The sequence below is a fragment of the Lissotriton helveticus genome, chromosome 3_1 (genome assembly GCF_964261635.1).
Source record: "Lissotriton helveticus chromosome 3_1, aLisHel1.1, whole genome shotgun sequence".
Classification (NCBI taxonomy): Eukaryota; Metazoa; Chordata; class Amphibia; order Caudata; family Salamandridae; genus Lissotriton; species Lissotriton helveticus.
In genome coordinates, this window is record NC_136061.1 from 1,675,173,114 (window position 1) to 1,675,191,489 (window position 18,376).

The following is an 18,376-nucleotide window of genomic DNA, read 5'->3' on the forward strand; positions in this document are numbered from 1 at the left end:
CTGGTGGCACAAAGAGAAAATCCAAGCATTTTCTAATTTTAAAGGGGGGAAGGGGAGAAGGGAGGGGAAGAGGGGAAATAAAAAACGTTGTTAATAGCAATCATATGTATATATAAGTGTAAGCATAAACAATTATCGGCAAGGAAAAGCAAAAACAAATGCACAATGATTAAAAGCAGAAGTATCAATTATAACATTGGAAAAAGACCTAAACTTTGAAATTTAAAGAACGTAACTGCAGGCAGAAGTATATAGAACTATATGTGTTCAAGGGGATTTAAAATTGTCAGAGGAAAGTGTAGTATAACCTTTGTTGACAGACTGATCTAAATATAAAGTAAGTGGTAACCAATAAAGCTCAACATTGCGAAGAGGTTTAGAAGAGGAGGCAAAGGCAACATCAAGTCTGTGGGAATTACACAGGAGATTCCACCAACACCGAATGGAGAGATTTGCAAGTGACTTCCAATTGGAGGCAATGTGTTGAAGTGCGTGGGCTAGCATGAGATCAAGGAGTCCCCTTGAATGTGAAGGGAGGTCCAGAGAGTCTGAAAGACTTCCTAGAAAGATAAGGGAATTGGAATAAGGAGCAGAGAGTTTGAAGATGCGTGAGATGCGGGACCAAACTTGTTTCCAAAAAACTTGAACAGAAGGACAGAGAAAGAAGAGGTGAAAAAGATCAGCTTCAGGTGTATTACAGGTCCAGCAGTTAGAGGTGGAAGAAGAAAGGAAACAAGACTGGGAGAGAGGAGAAAGGTAAAGTCTATGATAGAAGAAAAAAATGGATGGAGTGAGGGAGGCAGATCGAGAGGTCTTCAAGGTTTTAATCCATAATTTATCCCAGAGAGAGAGAGACCAAGAACAAGCAAACTCCTTCTCCCAGGATAATTCTATCTTAGATTTGGGGCGATCGGGATTAGGGGCACAAAAGAAGCAGTAGATAAGAGAGGCTTTACGAACAGTGGAGAGTATGGAAAGAAGAGGGGAACAAGGGGGAGGTGGATCTGAAGAAGGGAGAGAGTAATAGCGGTCAAGGATAATTTCCATAAGGAGATAATATTTCTGTGCAAATGAACGAGGGCAATGAAACTGCAACTGAAATTGTGGAAAGGAACAAGGTGAAGAACCATCAAAAAGATGATGAACCCACTGTCAGGGACGCCACCTCAGGAGTCCAGGTTCTTTTCCGTCTTATGGTTGACTAGCCCCAATACCTCCAGAAGTCAGTAAGCGTGACAAGGATTAAGAAAACGCTTGGCACAACCCACTGGCCCCCAGAGGGAAAGGGAAGTGGGGGACGGAAAGGGGTAGTGGATTGGGGTGAGGAAAGTGAGAGAGAGAAACAAACAACACTGGATCTCTTCTGGGAGAATGGTGTCTCTCTCTATTTTGAAGCACTCTGGACTTCCTTTCGTAGTCTTGGTTCTTAGACTGTGCTGCGTTAAAGTGTACACCAATCACTATTGATTCTTATAAATAAACAGGTTCTTTTAACATATTCTATCAAAAGGATCTTGGTACATACCAATTACTAGAAAGCCCAATCCTGTGCTTCTTATCCTAACACATGAACATCATTGTAAACTCTTCGAACTGCTTAGTTCTCAAATACCTTCAAAACATAAATGCACTGAGTAAGCAATTGCTCAGCTTTTCTGTTTACCCACAATTCAATGAACTTTCTGTGAACTGGTTAGTAAACTGCGAACTGCACTCTGCATGCAAACTTGTCTTACCTCACACTGTGTCGTGTGCTTCAATAATTGGGGTTTCTGTGTAAAGAAGAAATAAAAAAAAACAACACTATTTCCCCTTTAGCAACTACTCAGATGAACCATCTCTTGGTTACAATCTCTTCTTTGTTCTTATGCAGTTTAAGCCACTGCAGTACCCTTAAACATATATATATACAAGTACCTCAAACAGATAGTCACTATGCTCAACAGTCAGCAGTTATGTCCATCAAGAGATAACCTTTAGCCAAACAAGATTCGCTTTTTCATTGGTTTTACCAAGGTTTGTTTTTTAACCAATAGCCAAAGCTCAATAGTTACTTCTTTGAAAAAACGGAACAGTCTTACTTCATCCGTGTGCACAGGAAGTCTGTGTCCAGAGACCGGAAGGGAAGGGGCCGGTCCCACCTGAATAGAAGTCCGACTGCAAACGCTCGAAAAAACCGGAAATGACAGGGACGATGACGCGGTGCTGGACGGAGCTTGGAGGTAGCGCCAGACCGCTCCGAAGATCGGGAAAACTCCTTCGGGCTTGCTCCTGATGAGAAGAGGAGAAGACGAACCAGGCAAGTCGCGCTGGAAGCGGGCGGGGCCGGGTGCTGAGAGACGGGTCCTGGAGGCTCCTGAGCGGCGCTGAAGCTGCGAAGCGTCTGTTTAGGGAACCAGCAAGCCTTTTAAAGGCTTCTCTCACGTGTGGGAAGATAGCGGTTGAGCACACCTGCTTAACGTGCTTTCAACGTGCGCTTATGAATATTCATGAGCATCTTTCAATCTGTAGGAAAAAACATGAACCTGCACAATACTAACAAGCATTGCTACCTCCAACCAAATATAGTTCTATACAAAACATGATTCTTTTCTGCTTTTTGTATGTTTTCTTCTGGACCTTAATTCCTGCTTACGTTTTCCTGACAGTTCCCCCCCCCAAAGGCCTTCTCAGAGGTCGTGGTTTGCTGGGATTCAAAGCGTGGAAAGAGCGGACCAAACGGGGAGCATGAACATTACTCTCAGGTTCCCAGGATCTTTCTGCACTATCATAGCCTTTCCAGTCAACTAAGTAATACAAACGTCCCCTAAACCTTTTTGAATCTAGTATTTTCCTGACCTCATATTCAACATGGTCTCCTAATATTAGAGGAGGGGGAGGAGCATCTGGACGGGTGTTTGGTAGCACAGGTTTAAGTAGGGACACATGGAATACTGGATGAATCTTATAATCTTGAGGAAGGATTAGTCTTACTGAAACCGGGTTTATTATCCTGTCTATGGAAAACGGGCCTATGAATCTTGGTTTTAGCTTTTTGGGACCCTCAATCTGTATGTTCTTGGTTGATAACCAAACCCGATCCCCAGGCTTATAAGGTGGAGCAGGCTTTCTGTGTTGATCAGCAAAGTGTTTCATCTTTTCTTTTTGCTTAGTTAAGGTTTGTTTGACATTCTCCTGAAACTTGCGTAAACTATTTAGTCTTTCTGCTACGGCTGGCATTCTGTTCTGTTTCTCAGGGAAAATCACAGGCAAGGTTCTAGGGTGTTGGCCAGTAAGGAAATAGAACGGGGAACAACCTAGGGCTGAGTGCATTGTGTTATTATAAGTGAATTCTGCTAAAGGCAGAGCGTCCACCCATTCTGTGGTTAAGGTAGTGGTTAGGCAACGTAAACTCTGTTCCAAGTACTGATTCACTTTTTCGGTTTGTCCGTCAGTTTGGGGGTGGAAAGCTGACGACAAAGCTAAGTCAATACCTAGGTGACTGCTCAACTGTTTCCAAAAATTTGACAGGAATTGTGGCCCTCTATCTGTAATAATTTTTTGCGGAAGTCCATGTAATTTCACTATGTTAGCTATGAACACCTTACTGAATTCTACTGCAGATGGTAGTTTAGGTAGTGGAATAAAGTGTCCCATTTTGGACAACAAATCCACTACTACTAAAATAGTAGTCATCCCTGATGATGTTGGTAGATCAGTTACAAAATCCAAACTAATAGTGTGCCAGGGTGTAGGTGGTATCTCTATTGGTTGTAACAAGCCAACCGGAAGCGAGTGTGAAGGTTTTTGTCGGGCACACACTGGGCAAGTTTTGACATACTGCTCAATATCTGCTTTCATACCTTTCCACCAAAAATGTCTTTGACACAACTCCATAGTCTTGTTGATTCCTGGATGAGCGGCCATAGCCAAATCATGGTTCCACTTAATCACTTGTTTTCGTAGATCTTCTTTTGGAAGGAATACCCTATTTTTAAAATAGAATATGCCATCCAATACAGAGGTCTGTTTTAGTGCAAGCCAATCTTTTGGATCCAAGTCTTTATGTTGATCCTGGAGTAAAGATAAAAAGTCTAACTGAGTGATTTCTGCACAAATTTTCTCTACAGGTATTATACTCTGATCCCCTTCTTTAATCTTTTTGTCCTTTTCGCAAACTAAGCGTGAGAGGGTATCTGATAACAATTGTTTTGCCCCTGGTCTGTAAGTGATTATAAAGTCGAACTCGCTAAAGAATTGCAACCACCTCATCTGTCTTGGTGTGAAAGCTTTCACAGTTGAGTAGAACTGTAAATTCTTGTGATCTGAGAATATGGTTATAGTGTGTTTAGCCCCCAGAAGGTGATGCCTCCATTCCTGAAAAACTGCCTTGATTGCCAAAAGTTCCCGTTCAGCAATCGTGTAGTTTTGTTCTGCCGGTAAAAGTTTCCTGGAATAGAAGGCTATAGGATGGTAACTTCCTGAATCAGCAACCTTCTGAAGTAAAACTCCCCCTATTGCGGTTTGAGAAGCGTCCGCTTCAACAAAGAAGGGCCTGTCCGGGTCTGGGTGTGTTAAGATTGGAGCAGACGTGAAGGCCTTTTTCAGAAGGTTAAAGGCTCGCTCGGCCTCGTCATTCCAAAGGAATTTCTTTCCCTTTTGTAGGAGACTGGTTATGGGTACCACGATTTCAGAAAACTTCGAGATAAATCTCCTGTAGAAATTTGCAAATCCCAGAATCCTTTGTACTTCCTTGATGGAAGTAGGGGTGGGCCAATCCAAAATTGCTTTTACTTTTTTGGGGTCCATGACTATACCTTCGGGGGACAGCCAGTAACCCAGGAACTCCACTCTTGTTGTGTTAAAAACACATTTCTCAAGTTTTACAAACAGGGAGTTATCTCGTAGTTTCTGTAAAACTGATTTGACATGCGAAACATGTTCCTCTGGAGTCTTGGAAAAGATTAGAATATCATCGATATATACAATGACGCAGACATCCAATAGTTCGTGCAATACCTCATTTATGAAGTACTGGAAGGCTGCTGGGGCATTGCAGAGACCAAAGGGCATCACTGTATATTCGAACAGGCCGAATTTGGTACGGAAGGCAGTCTTCCATTCGTCGCCTTCTTTGACTCTGATCAAGTGGTATGCCCCACGAAGATCTAACTTGGTATAAATTGTTGACCCTTTGACCTGATTCAATAGTACTGGAATCAATGGAAGTGGATACCGATTTTTAATAGTGGCTTTATTAACTGCACGATAGTCGATGCAGGCCCTTAAATCACCGGTCTTTTTTGCAACGAAAAACAGAGGGGACGAGACTGGGGAGGTTGAGTGTCTAATAAAGCCTAATTCCAACAACTCGTCTAGGTAGGTACGTAGATATTGATTTTCCGGTTCGGTAAGGGCATAGACCCGACTACAGGGTAGCACTGCCCCAGGGATCAAATCGATTCTACAGTCGTAAACCCTGTGAGGGGGTAACTTAGTTGCCTTTACTGGATCAAATACATCCGAAAAGTCTTGAAATTCGATTGGTAATTCCACCGAGTCAGATTGCGTAGCAGCACAGACAAGGGGTTGGTTGGGATCTCTATTCTCTTGGTAACAGTGCTTTTTGCAATATAAAGAATCCAAAGTCACAGTACGCTTCACCCAATCTATCTTTGGATTGTGAAGCTCTAACCATGGGATGCCTAAGATAACTCCAAAAGCGGGAGTATCAATCAGGTCAAACGTTGTTAATTCAGTGTGGCCATTATCTGATAGAAGAAGTAGAGGAAGAGTGTGAAATCTGATCAAACCAGATGAAAGGGCTGAACCATCCACTGCCCGTACGGGTTCAGGTTCCTTTTTTGGGACTTTGGTTAGATTTAACCTTTTAGCGAATTCTAAGTCAAAAAAGTTTCCTGTGGCACCAGAATCGATTAAAACAGGAATACTATGCCTTTGTTGGTTTGCCAGGACTAAGATCAACCTTATTGTGAAATGACGGGGTATGTGATTGGCTATACTAGTAATGTACCTTGAGACCTCCATTGACTTATTTCCCGAGGGATCGGTCTCTTTTTCCCTCGAGAAAACTAGTTTTCCGACTCCAAATGAGGATCTTGAATTGTAGCCAGGAGTTTCTTCTTAACAGGCCTAATAGGACACTCCTTGGCGAAATGGCCAGACTTTCCACAATAAAGACATAGATTGGCCTTCCTTCTCCTATCCTTTTCCTCTTGTGATAAAGGCCCTTTGATTCCCCCTATCTGCATTGGCTCTACTTGAGTATTCTTATCCACCTCTGCGCTTTTCCTATCAGACTTGAAGTGCAAGGCCCTGAAATCTGATTTAGGTCTTTCTGTTCTCCTCTCTCCCAGTCTGTGGTCTAGCTTAACTACAAGATCTTGGAATTCTGTGAAGTCATCAGGGAGGTCCACAATATGAGCCAAGGAGTCCTTCAATTCCTCCCTAAGACCTCGATAGAATAAGGATATCCTTTTATCTTCTGGCCACTGGGTCTCGGCTAACAGTCGATTAAACGTGGTCACATAAGAAATCAGGTCCCGAGAGCCCTGACGAAGATTTAATAACTCATTATCAGATGCTTGCAAAAAGACGTGCTTGGCAAATAACCTAGACATGGCTGTCCTGAACTGTGTTAGATTGTGAAGTAATGGATCATTCTTGTCCACCAAGGGCATGGCCCAATTGGCCGCTACACCTCCTAAATAAGATATAATGAAAGCCACTTTGGAGGTGTCTGAAGTGAACACTTGGGGTTTACATAAAAAGTGTAACTGACACTGACTCATAAAGGTTGTGAAGTGAGAACTGTCACCAGAAAAGCGCTCGGGATTAGCTAGAGGAACAGGCTGTGGAGAGACTACTGTGATCTGAGTCGGCTGCCCCTGGCCTATTCCTGTACTGGGTGTTGGGTTCTGAAAAGGGGCCCCGAATTTGGGAGGAGATAGAATTGGCTTTTTAGGCTCCTCTTTGTCCCTCCAAGAGGTAAAACCATCTCTGGTGTGATCTAATTCCTGTCTAAGGGATTGGTTTTCTAATCGTAAGCCCTGTATTTCGTCATTCATTTTTCTTACTAGATCTACCAGCTGGGTAATATCCATGTTTTCCATGGGAGTAGGCAATCACAAGACGGAATATGGACAGTTGTGGCTTCGCTTTCTGTCAGGGACGCCACCTCAGGAGTCCAGGTTCTTTTCCGTCTTATGGTTGACTAGCCCCAATACCTCCAGAAGTCAGTAAGCGTGACAAGGATTAAGAAAACGCTTGGCACAACCCACTGGCCCCCAGAGGGAAAGGGAAGTGGGGGACGGAAAGGGGTAGTGGATTGGGGTGAGGAAAGTGAGAGAGAGAAACAAACAACACTGGATCTCTTCTGGGAGAATGGTGTCTCTCTCTATTTTGAAGCACTCTGGACTTCCTTTCGTAGTCTTGGTTCTTAGACTGTGCTGCGTTAAAGTGTACACCAATCACTATTGATTCTTATAAATAAACAGGTTCTTTTAACATATTCTATCAAAAGGATCTTGGTACATACCAATTACTAGAAAGCCCAATCCTGTGCTTCTTATCCTAACACATGAACATCATTGTAAACTCTTCGAACTGCTTAGTTCTCAAATACCTTCAAAACATAAATGCACTGAGTAAGCAATTGCTCAGCTTTTCTGTTTACCCACAATTCAATGAACTTTCTGTGAACTGGTTAGTAAACTGCGAACTGCACTCTGCATGCAAACTTGTCTTACCTCACACTGTGTCGTGTGCTTCAATAATTGGGGTTTCTGTGTAAAGAAGAAATAAAAAAAAACAACACTATTTCCCCTTTAACAACTACTCAGATGAACCATCTCTTGGTTACAATCTCTTCTTTGTTCTTATGCAGTTTAAGCCACTGCAGTACCCTTAAACATATATATATACAAGTACCTCAAACAGATAGTCACTATGCTCAACAGTCAGCAGTTATGTCCATCAAGAGATAACCTTTAGCCAAACAAGATTCGCTTTTTCATTGGTTTTACCAAGGTTTGTTTTTTAACCAATAGCCAAAGCTCAATAGTTACTTCTTTGAAAAAACGGAACAGTCTTACTTCATCCGTGTGCACAGGAAGTCTGTGTCCAGAGACCGGAAGGGAAGGGGCCGGTCCCACCTGAATAGAAGTCCGACTGCAAACGCTCGAAAAAACCGGAAATGACAGGGACGATGACGCGGTGCTGGACGGAGCTTGGAGGTAGCGCCAGACCGCTCCGAAGATCGGGAAAACTCCTTCGGGCTTGCTCCTGATGAGAAGAGGAGAAGACGAACCAGGCAAGTCGCGCTGGAAGCGGGCGGGGCCGGGTGCTGAGAGACGGGTCCTGGAGGCTCCTGAGCGGCGCTGAAGCTGCGAAGCGAAGCGTCTGTTTAGGGAACCAGCAAGCCTTTTAAAGGCTTCTCTCACGTGTGGGAAGATAGCGGTTGAGCACACCTGCTTAACGTGCTTTCAACGTGCGCTTATGAATATTCATGAGCATCTTTCAATCTGTAGGAAAAAACATGAACCTGCACAATACTAACAAGCATTGCTACCTCCAACCAAATATAGTTCTATACAAAACATGATTCTTTTCTGCTTTTTGTATGTTTTCTTCTGGACCTTAATTCCTGCTTACGTTTTCCTGACACCCACATAATACCTTTCGATCTCCAAGAGGACCAGGAAATAGGTCTATTATGGAAAAGAATAAGCGAAATGTACCAAATGGGCAAAAGTAGAAAAGACTCACGAGAAACGATCCGCGGGGAAAGCAAAGGTTTCAAGAGAGAAGTGGTGTGTTTGAATAGAGGAGGTATAACATAAGGAGATTTAGAAGTAAAGTGAAGAACCTCTTGAAATGAAAAGGGTAATAATAAAGAACGTTCAACATGAAGCCAAAGGGGAGAAAAAGGGGATAACTCTGACGATAACCATCGAGAAGCTTGACGAAGAGAAAAGGATTTGTGGTAAAGTTGAAGATCTGGGAAATTAATTCCTCCATTTGATTTGGGTTTACGAAGAGACGATAGAGAAATACAAGATTTTTTCTGTTTCCAAAGAAATTTGGATAGGAAAAAATCAATGTGAAGAAAGTAAATGGCTGGGATGTGGACAGGAAGCATAGAGAATAAATAAATCAAAATAGGTGCGATCATCATCTTGATAGAGTCAAGGCGACCCCACCAGGAAAGGAAGAGAGGATTCCAGGAGGACAGCAATCGTTCAATTCTAGAGATGACTGCGCTCATATTAAGTTTGATAGAGGATGAGATAGAATTGGAAAAAAGAACTCCAAGATATTTTATCTTATTACTATTCCAAGCGAAGCCTGTGGAGGTAAAGAAGTGTGGGAGACAATATTTAGTCAATGGAAGAATTTCAGTCTTGTCAGAATTAATTTTATATCCTGAAACAAGAGAAAATGGCTCAAACTCAGCCAACAAAGAGGGGACAGAAGAAACTGGATCTGAGATAAACAAAAGAATATCGTCAGCATAAGCAGACAATTTGAGTTGATGATCTCCATATGGTAAATCCGAGATCAAAGAATTATTACGAATAGAGGATAGAAAGGGTTCAAGAGCTAAGATAAAAAGTAGCGGGGAAAGGGGACATCCTTGACGAACCCCTCGTTGAAGTGTAAAAGATGAAGTGAGCTGACCATTTACGAGGACTGAAGCTTTGGGAGTAGAATAAATTAATGAAATAAACGAAATACATTTGGGACCAAAACCATGCCATTTTAGGGAAGCAAGTAGGAAAGACCAATCGACTCGGTCAAAGGCTTTTTCAGCATCTACAGAAATAGCTGCCAGGGGAATAGAAGGAAAAGAGGCTTTATTTAAAACATTAAGGAAAAGTCTAGAGTTATCCGAGGTGAGACGACCTTTAACAAATCCACATTGTTCCTTCCCAATGAGGGATGGCATGAAGGGGTCAAGACGTAGGGCTAACAGTTTAGCATAAAGTTTATAGTCAACATTAACCAAAGATATAGGACGGTAATTTTTGCAGAATTTAGGATCGTGACCTTCTTTAGGAATAAGGCAGATAGTGGCATCTTGAAAGGAACCTTGAGCAAGACCATTGGAACAAAACGACTGAGAGAGAGAAAGAAGTTTGGGCAAGAGAAGATCAGAAAAGTGTAAATAAAATTCGACCGGAAAACCATCGGGACCTGGAGTTTTGTCTTTGGTAAGGGAAGAAAGTGCAGTGGAAAGTTCATGTAAGGTAAAGTCAGTTTCGATGTCTTAGAAGTGAAGGTGGGATGTATCAGGTTGAGGTAAATTATCAAAATAGGATTGAAGAAGATTAGGTGAGGGGGATTTTTGGGAGTATACAAAGATTTATAAAAAGATTGAAATTGGTCTAAAATATCTTTATCCGTGTGCAGGAGAACATTGGAAGGGGAACAGATGGAATCTATGAAAGTTAATTCTTTCCGCGATTTAAGGTAATTAGCGAGTAATTTGCCTGACCTATTACGACCTCCATAATAGCGAGCGCTACTACGAAGAAGGAAGGAAGAGGCTGAATCAGTGGTGAGTTTTTTAAAGGCAATTTTAGCTTGAAGGAGCTCAGAGGGCATATGTTTGGGGGAGGAGGTATAAAACCGATGTTCCAAAGATTTAATATGTGCCAAAGCAACAGTACGCTTTTGTAGAAACTGCTTTTTCTTCTTAGAAACAAAGTCAATAATAAATCCACGGGCTGTAGCTTTGAAAGAATCCCATAAAATATGGGGAGAGATATGAGGATCAGAGTTGAGCTGAAAGAATTCAGTAGTAAAAGAGCAGAAAGAAGTGGAGAAATTAGGGTCAGTTAGTAGGGAAGAATTGAAACTCCATTGAGATGACTTGGGAAGAGGAGGAAGGAGGTCAAAGTCTGTAACAATAGGAGCATGGTCAGAGATTACAATAGGTTCGATAGAGGAAGATAAGAGATTTTGGGATAAAGAAGAAGAGAGAAAAAAATAATCTAGACGAGAGAAGGAGGCATGTGGGGGAGAGAAGAAAGAAAAATCTAAAGTGTCTGGGTGAGTGAGTCTCCAAGAGTCTACAAGGTGGACCTGTGCAATAGTATCGAGGAACTGTTTATGGGATTTATGTGGGGTGAAACGGACGGAGGACTTACGATCTATAAAAGGGTCAACTATCTGATTACAATCACCACCTAGAAGGAAATAATCATCTTTATGTTGGATACATTTGTAAGTAATGATGGGCCAGAAGGAAGAATCGAAGTTTGTGGGGCCATAAACATTAAACAAAGTAATTGGAATTGCATTAATAAGTAATTTGGCTAATACCCAACGACCTTCATCATCTTTTTCCTCTAGCACAATCTTGCATTTGAGTCGTTTGTGGATCAAAATAGCAACTCCATTCTTTTTTTGAAGGGCTGGAGAGAATAACACGGTACCAACCCATTGTCTTTTTAACTTTAGAGATTCAACTTCAGAAAGGTGGGTCTCTTGAATAAGAGCAATATCAGGAACATAAGAAGAAAGATGAGATAGTACTTTCTGCCGCTTAATAGGATTATTAAAACCTTTCACATTCCATGAAACAACTTTAAATATTAAAACAGAATAAACAATTCAACTTCAAAACGTGCAAAATTATACAGTAATAGTGAAAAACCAAGTATAAAAAAGCCGGAAATAAGAAAGTATGAAAAAAGAACAAGGGAAATGGGAAAAGAGGGGATAAAGGAAAGGAAGAAAAATTAGCGCACAAAAAGGGAGAGAGAAAACAAAGAAGACAGTACAAATCCATAAGGATGACTGTAAAAAAATACCTGAAGGGAAATACAAATAAGGGGTATGGGGAAGTGGTGACGCGTAACAAGACTGAGCCGACCAGGAGCATGGACAAGACCGCACCAAGACCTCACAGATTAACATAGGGATGAAACAGGATGAGGGGAATAATCGGTAAAGTACAACTCTGTAATAAAAAGGAAAGAAAAACAGTAATAAGAGGGTCAAGTCGAACAAAATAATATAGAATATAGGGTATAAACAATATAAAAAACAACAAATAAGCAGGATATAAATCAGAAATAAACATTACAATATACTAGGGAAAAATGAAGAAAGGTAGAGAGAACAAGAAGCACAAAACATGGAGTACATAGTTGTAATAAGCAACAGAGCATCTAGAGATTAGAGTCAAGAAAATAGTAAAACCAGTTAGCCACTATTTGAAGGGGAGGATTCCATTATTATTATTATTAATTAATATTAAAAAATGTTATAAAGCGCGTAGTCACCCGTGAGTATCCCAGCGCTAAGATCAATACAACTGCAGGTCAGTGGGGGCAGGGGGGGGGAGGTTAGGATTAAGGGAAGAGGTGGGTTTCCATTCCATCACCATTCTGCAGAAGGATGAAATTACGAAGTTCACCAGGATCTTGAAAGGACCAAGTCTTATTTTGATGAGTCACTCTGAAGGTGCAGGGATGGAACAGTCCATAACATGCCCCCATGGAGCGTAAGGAGGGGCGAAGGGAAAGGAATTCCTTACGCCGAGAGGCAGTAGCATTAGACACATCTTGAGTTAGAAAAACACGTTGACCTAGCCAGGATACTTGTCGTTTGGTTCTGGCTGCAGAAAGATAGGAAAGAAGATCTGTGAATTTCAAAAAAAGGATGATGACACCTCGAGGTTTTGTAGATGTAGTTGTACGTGGTCCAAGTCTGTGAGCCCTTTGGATGCTGATGGTCGTAGAAGGTGGCATGTCCAAAAGCTTTGGAAGGAAAGAGGTGAAAAAAGTGACTGGGTCATCCCCCTCAAGAAGTTCTGGCAATCCATAAATACGTAGGTTATTCCTTCTATTTCGATTTTCCAAATCCTCCGTATGATGTTGAAGTGAGAGAACAGTCTTTTCCAAAGAAGTGATGTGTTGTGTGTTGGATTGAACCTCAGGGATTTGTTGTTCAATTGAGGAAATGCGAGCATCCATGGTCTCCCACTTATCTTTTAAAAGTTGCATATCTTTACTTGTTTCCTCAACGAATGGGCGTAACGCCCGGATTTCTTCCAAAATCAAATCTATGGATGATGGAGAGGACGGTTTATCCGGTGAAGGAGGATCTTGCTTTAATCGTTTGGAAGAAGACGCCGGAGGTGAAGATTTATTTAATGAGGCCTGCAATGTTGAGGAACGTTGAGAAGTAGAAGTCGCCATCTTAAGAGTCTGTGAGGAAGCAAGCAAATCAGTAGAAGAATTTAAAGGAGTCTTCACAGACTTCACAGAGGAAGTGAAAATAAATTTAGGCTTGCGTAACTTGACCATATGAGAAGGTCCAGTATAATGATAGGACGAGAAGAGGAGGTGTATATTCAGTACTCCGTACAGCAAAAGTTAGTGAAGTAGAGTTACCAAAAGCAGGAATAGTAACAGTGCGCAGGACTCTACAAGGGTATTAAACTCTACTACGGAGATTACTAAAGTTCACTGAAAGACAAGACTGCCCTTGTGAAATGATGTAAAGTTCATAGCATAGAGGGACCATCCATGACATGTGAAATAATAGAAGGCGCAGAGTGGCTGGAACGTAATGCACAAGGGGTTAGAGAAATCATGGAATTCACAATTGTCAAATAGAGTAGAAATGCTGGGAGCCTCTTAATAAACAGGCACACTGTAAAAAGTTGAGAGAGGCAATTGTAAAAACATTGTTATGTATCCAAAAGTAGGTTTATCATGAAGAATGCTCATTGAATGAACAGAGAAGCAAACGCTGTATACACCATTTATGCACGCATCATTGTGTAAAGGCTGGAAGCATATCGAAATATGATATGAAAAAGGCCGAAACGACGATAATGCTGTGAAGCCGTGAAGCCATGAGGAAAGTGTTTAATGCGGCCGTATCGCGGTTAAACGCGCTCAAAATGGCGGCTCCCTGACAAGCAACAGTCGATTTCTGAGTAAAAAGAAATATTTAGGCAAGGCGCATCATGGAGAACAGGAATCTGTTGAGCGCTTACCGCAGTGTCCGCAATATGTAGAGAGGAGAGAGCTGAAAGACCAGCGCTGAACGACTTGAGGCATAAAGAGGTCCGTTGGTGCTGAGGCGTACACGAAATGGCGGCGGCTTCCCAAGGCGCGCGTTTCCAATACGTGACAGGCCTGTCGCGAATTATAATGGAAAAAACGTCTCTTAGGGGTCGTTGAAAAGGTCCAGGTGCTCACCGCCAATTCCGGTGCCAGATACTGCCAAGCCGGTACGAAAAAAAAGTTCCCTCACATCGGGAAAATTATTCAGAGGTGCTGTGATGCGGCGGAGCTCTGCAACTAGCCGGCCATCTTGCACGGCGTCCAAGCCACGCCCCCCCATGGTTTATTTTTCTGCCACATCAGATCTTACTGCTGCTGCACATCTTGGATTTCTGAAGTCAGTTGTAGCAGTTTATCTTGCCTTTCAGCAGAGTGATGGTAGTGTGAAGGGTTACACATAGGGAGCCTGACTCTAAGGGGTTCAGAGTCATAAAACCTGGCACGTAGTTTGTGAATACCTAAAAGTAGTACACGTAGACAACATTTTGAATTTAACTTCATGAATCAGGCCCCCATTGTGGTATTCCCTCATTCAGTTGAGACTGTGCTGACTCATACACAAACTCAGCATCTGATGAACAGTTGTTTTTCTAAATCACAGTGAATCATTTTGGTGGCTGATAATATGTCAATCAGAATAATACTATGAGTTAATAGTAAGTGTACTACTATGAATACTCAATTGTCGGAGAACTCTGCATATAAAAGATAAGCCTGTCTTATATTTTTAATGCAGAGTTCTCTCCACTGACCATGGAGTCTGTCTAGTTGTAAACTTACTATCAACTTGTAGTTTGTAAATACCAAAAAAAGTAAACTTACATAGAAGTGTAAGTGTACCTTTGTGAATCAGGCCCCCAGTTGCCGTTTGTACAATGTTCCCTTCTGCTGGATTACTGTCCAACCTGTTTCTGTGTCGTCCTCTGACACATCCGTAGCTACTAGTGCCTTTTCCCAGATTACATGCATCTGCCACATCAGCTCACCGGTCTTGTGGTCTTCACCAAGCCAGTTCAACCCTTCATATTACAGATGCTGACCTCAAGACAAGTTGCCATTGACCTTCACACCCCTCTCAGTAGACTGAAAACATCAACAATAGTTTTTTTTTATGTGCTTGCTCCATCCGTTAAACCATATGACCCTTAAAGTTGTCTCCCCCTATTTGGCTTGACGCTTCCACCCTCTCACTTTGGGGAATGAACCCCTTTCTTGACCACAGCACTGCACATTAATTTATTATGGAATTAGAATAAAAGCACTCCTGAAGTGAGGATACCAGCATAATAACCAATTAGTAAGCAACTGGGGCAGAAAGGGAAATGATGGGTTCATTGAACTTCACAAGAGAAATCTAAATTCATTCATTCTACAAGTATAATTTGCTTAATAAGCTGATAGTGAACACCAGAAAAACAAAAGTGATGGTATTTGGAAAAGTAGGTAATCAGTCTAGCCGGCACTGGCACCTAGGACATTTGAAGATTAGTATGCACCATGATACTAGTACCTGGGAGTATGGCTGACTGGTATAGTTACTCCGACCACCCACGTGAACAATATAAAGAAAACAGCCAGTGAGCTGATATGTGCCCTTCGTAAGCTTGAATCACAGTTACACAGGCCAACCAGTTTGTGTCTGGCACATATCCATAGCTATTAGTACTTTTTCCCAGAGCACATGCATCTGCCATTTCAGTTCACCAGTTTTGTGGTCTTCACCATGCTAGTCCAGCCCTTCATATTACAGATGCTGACCTCAAAACAAGTTGCTAATGACCTTCACAACCCTCTCAGTAGAATGAAAGCATCAACCATTGTTTTTTTATATGCTCGCTCCATCTTTCAAAACATGTCACCCCTAAACTCATCTCCCATATTTGGTTTGAGCCTTCATATTGGGGAATCCCCCCCTTTCCTGGAGCACAACATTGAATGTTAATTTATTATGGCAGTAGTATACAAACATTCATGCAGTGAGAGATCCAGCATGATAACCAATGAGTAAGCAGCCTTTAGCTGGGACAGGCCGTATTCTCTTATTCTACATTTTCCTCTGAAACATGCAAAATTTGCATTTCTGCACCACATTCTATAGGTATTGAAATTAACCTCATATTTTTCACCTTCTACATTTTGCTGGTTTGACCTGCTGAAATTTAGAGATGGAAATAGCAGGGGTGCAATATTTACTGCAAATCTCAGAATTCTGATTTCTACGCAAAGATACAATTGCATACAGATCCGAATTTACCCTTAATTATGATCTGGACCATAGTCTGTTTGTGCCAGCTAGGCCATTCAAACGTTTAATCGATTACAGTACCAACAGACAGTCTACAAAAATATTATCTGCATTAAAGCTCAAAATACACAATGGGTTTCCAATTGCACTTTCTATGGGGTACATCTGTTTTCCCTATAATCTTAACTCAGCAGGGGCGTTTTAATAGTTCTACAAGCAAGGCTTTTTGTTTGACATTTCTATATTTATTTTGATATCTGCACATACAGTGATCTTTCTTTCCTTAAACCTTTTCTTTCTGTCTTCCTACAGTGGCTTGGAGAGTCATGGGTTATTCTAAACCTTTTATTTCTCCTTGCCTCAAATAGAAACTTTAATCCCCTTAAACTGCTTTAGCCTGTGGAAACCTAGTGGTGAAGAGCCTCGGGTATGCCAACCATTCACCTGAAATACTTTGTTGCTGTTAAGTATTCCTCCCTATCTGATGCGTGATACAGTTCGTTTTTAGGAAGCACCTGACTATTCCGAATGAGTTAGATGAATTTCTAGAATTAATTGGAGAAGAAAAATATTAAAGAAAATTACAAGCACATATATTTTCTATTTCAGAGCTTGTCAGCAAAACACCACATCTTGTAAATATACATTCCATCTGGTATAATATGATTGTAGAAGAATATCAACGTGAAATTGAGGATAAGAAAGAAGAAATCAAATATGACTTTATCCACATGATTCAGGTAAATATGCACACAGTATATGAACACAGGAATAAACAAATCAAGGTTTGGCAAAGAAAAGTGATCTAGACATTAAGCTGATAGGCCATATTCTTGTAAATAAAGTTCCTTTAGCAAATATAAAGAAGTCAGGGTCATTTAATGTTTGTCAAGATGGAAGAACCCTTATAAATCTGCAGTTCTCCTGCCCTACAAACTTGTAGCTCCCTGTTGGACTTGGCCCTTTTGGCAGGTTCACCCAGAAACTTTTTGCATTCTCCTAGTCACCTAGTGTGCTGCTGCTGTGTGTGTGTGTTGCGCAAACGCTTTACACATTGCCTCCGGGTTCAACCTGACTGCTTGTGCCAAGCTACCAAGCAGGTGAGCAGGGGTTATCTTTGGCGTGTAACTCCCTTGCCCTGACTAGAGTGGTGGTTTCTGCTTGGCTTAGGCGCAAGCCCTAGCCAACCAGAAATCTCATTGCTAACACTCCCCTACTCCATTCAGAGAGTGGTAACCAGAATTGAGTCAATCAAAGCTTTGGCTTGTTCACCACACCCGGCTGGCTTTCGGACACTAAGAAGACCACCTGAAAAGGGCCTGTTGTATGTTTTCCATGACAAATAACAATGTATCTTTCACACAGGGAGAAAAAAACGTGTGACAATTCACAGTGACCCCCACATACATGAAGAAAAAGTCATGTGTCACAGGACCATAATTTGTATTTTCACAACCAAATGACCACTTTGGAAGGGTTGTCAATGAAAAATAATAAGCATTTGGCAACTCCAAAAATCCACATCTTTCCTGCCCCACTCCACTGGGGAGCCTATTCTCCTTGCCAATACTATTTTCCCATAGATGGGCACTGAATGTGTGCACACAGACCCAGTAGCCATCTGTTAATGCTTTTTCTCACAGAAAAAGAAAACATGTCAAAGATGGCTACAATACAACATTCTGAGGTGTGGAGGACATCTTTGAATGATTACCACTGTGCATGCACACACTAATGCAGCAACAGCCTTTCTAATTTACTTTAAATTTAGAGTTCTAGGATTGCAAGAATAAAGTTTGCACGAGCTGCAATGAAATGGGAACGAAGTGAGCTGCCTGATTCTAGAGTGCCTCTGCAGCCAATTTACCGAAATTACTTAAAAATAAGAGTGAAAAAGTGGCAAAAGGGCATTGGGAGTGCCGGGAGCAGAATATGTAGGAGCAATGCAGATCCTCCAAAGGCAGGGGACCTTCTGCAGGTCTACCTCATGCTCCACAAAATGACCATCAACAAATGACTCCTCATCTTGAATTACTTAGGACACCTC

The 18,376-nt window shown here is 41.6% G+C and overlaps 1 pseudogene; it reads left to right on the top strand.

Moving 5' to 3' along the window:
* Nucleotides 1-18,376, top strand: part of LOC144825089 (histamine N-methyltransferase A-like) — a 340,611-nt pseudogene that overhangs the window by 189,410 nt on the left and 132,825 nt on the right.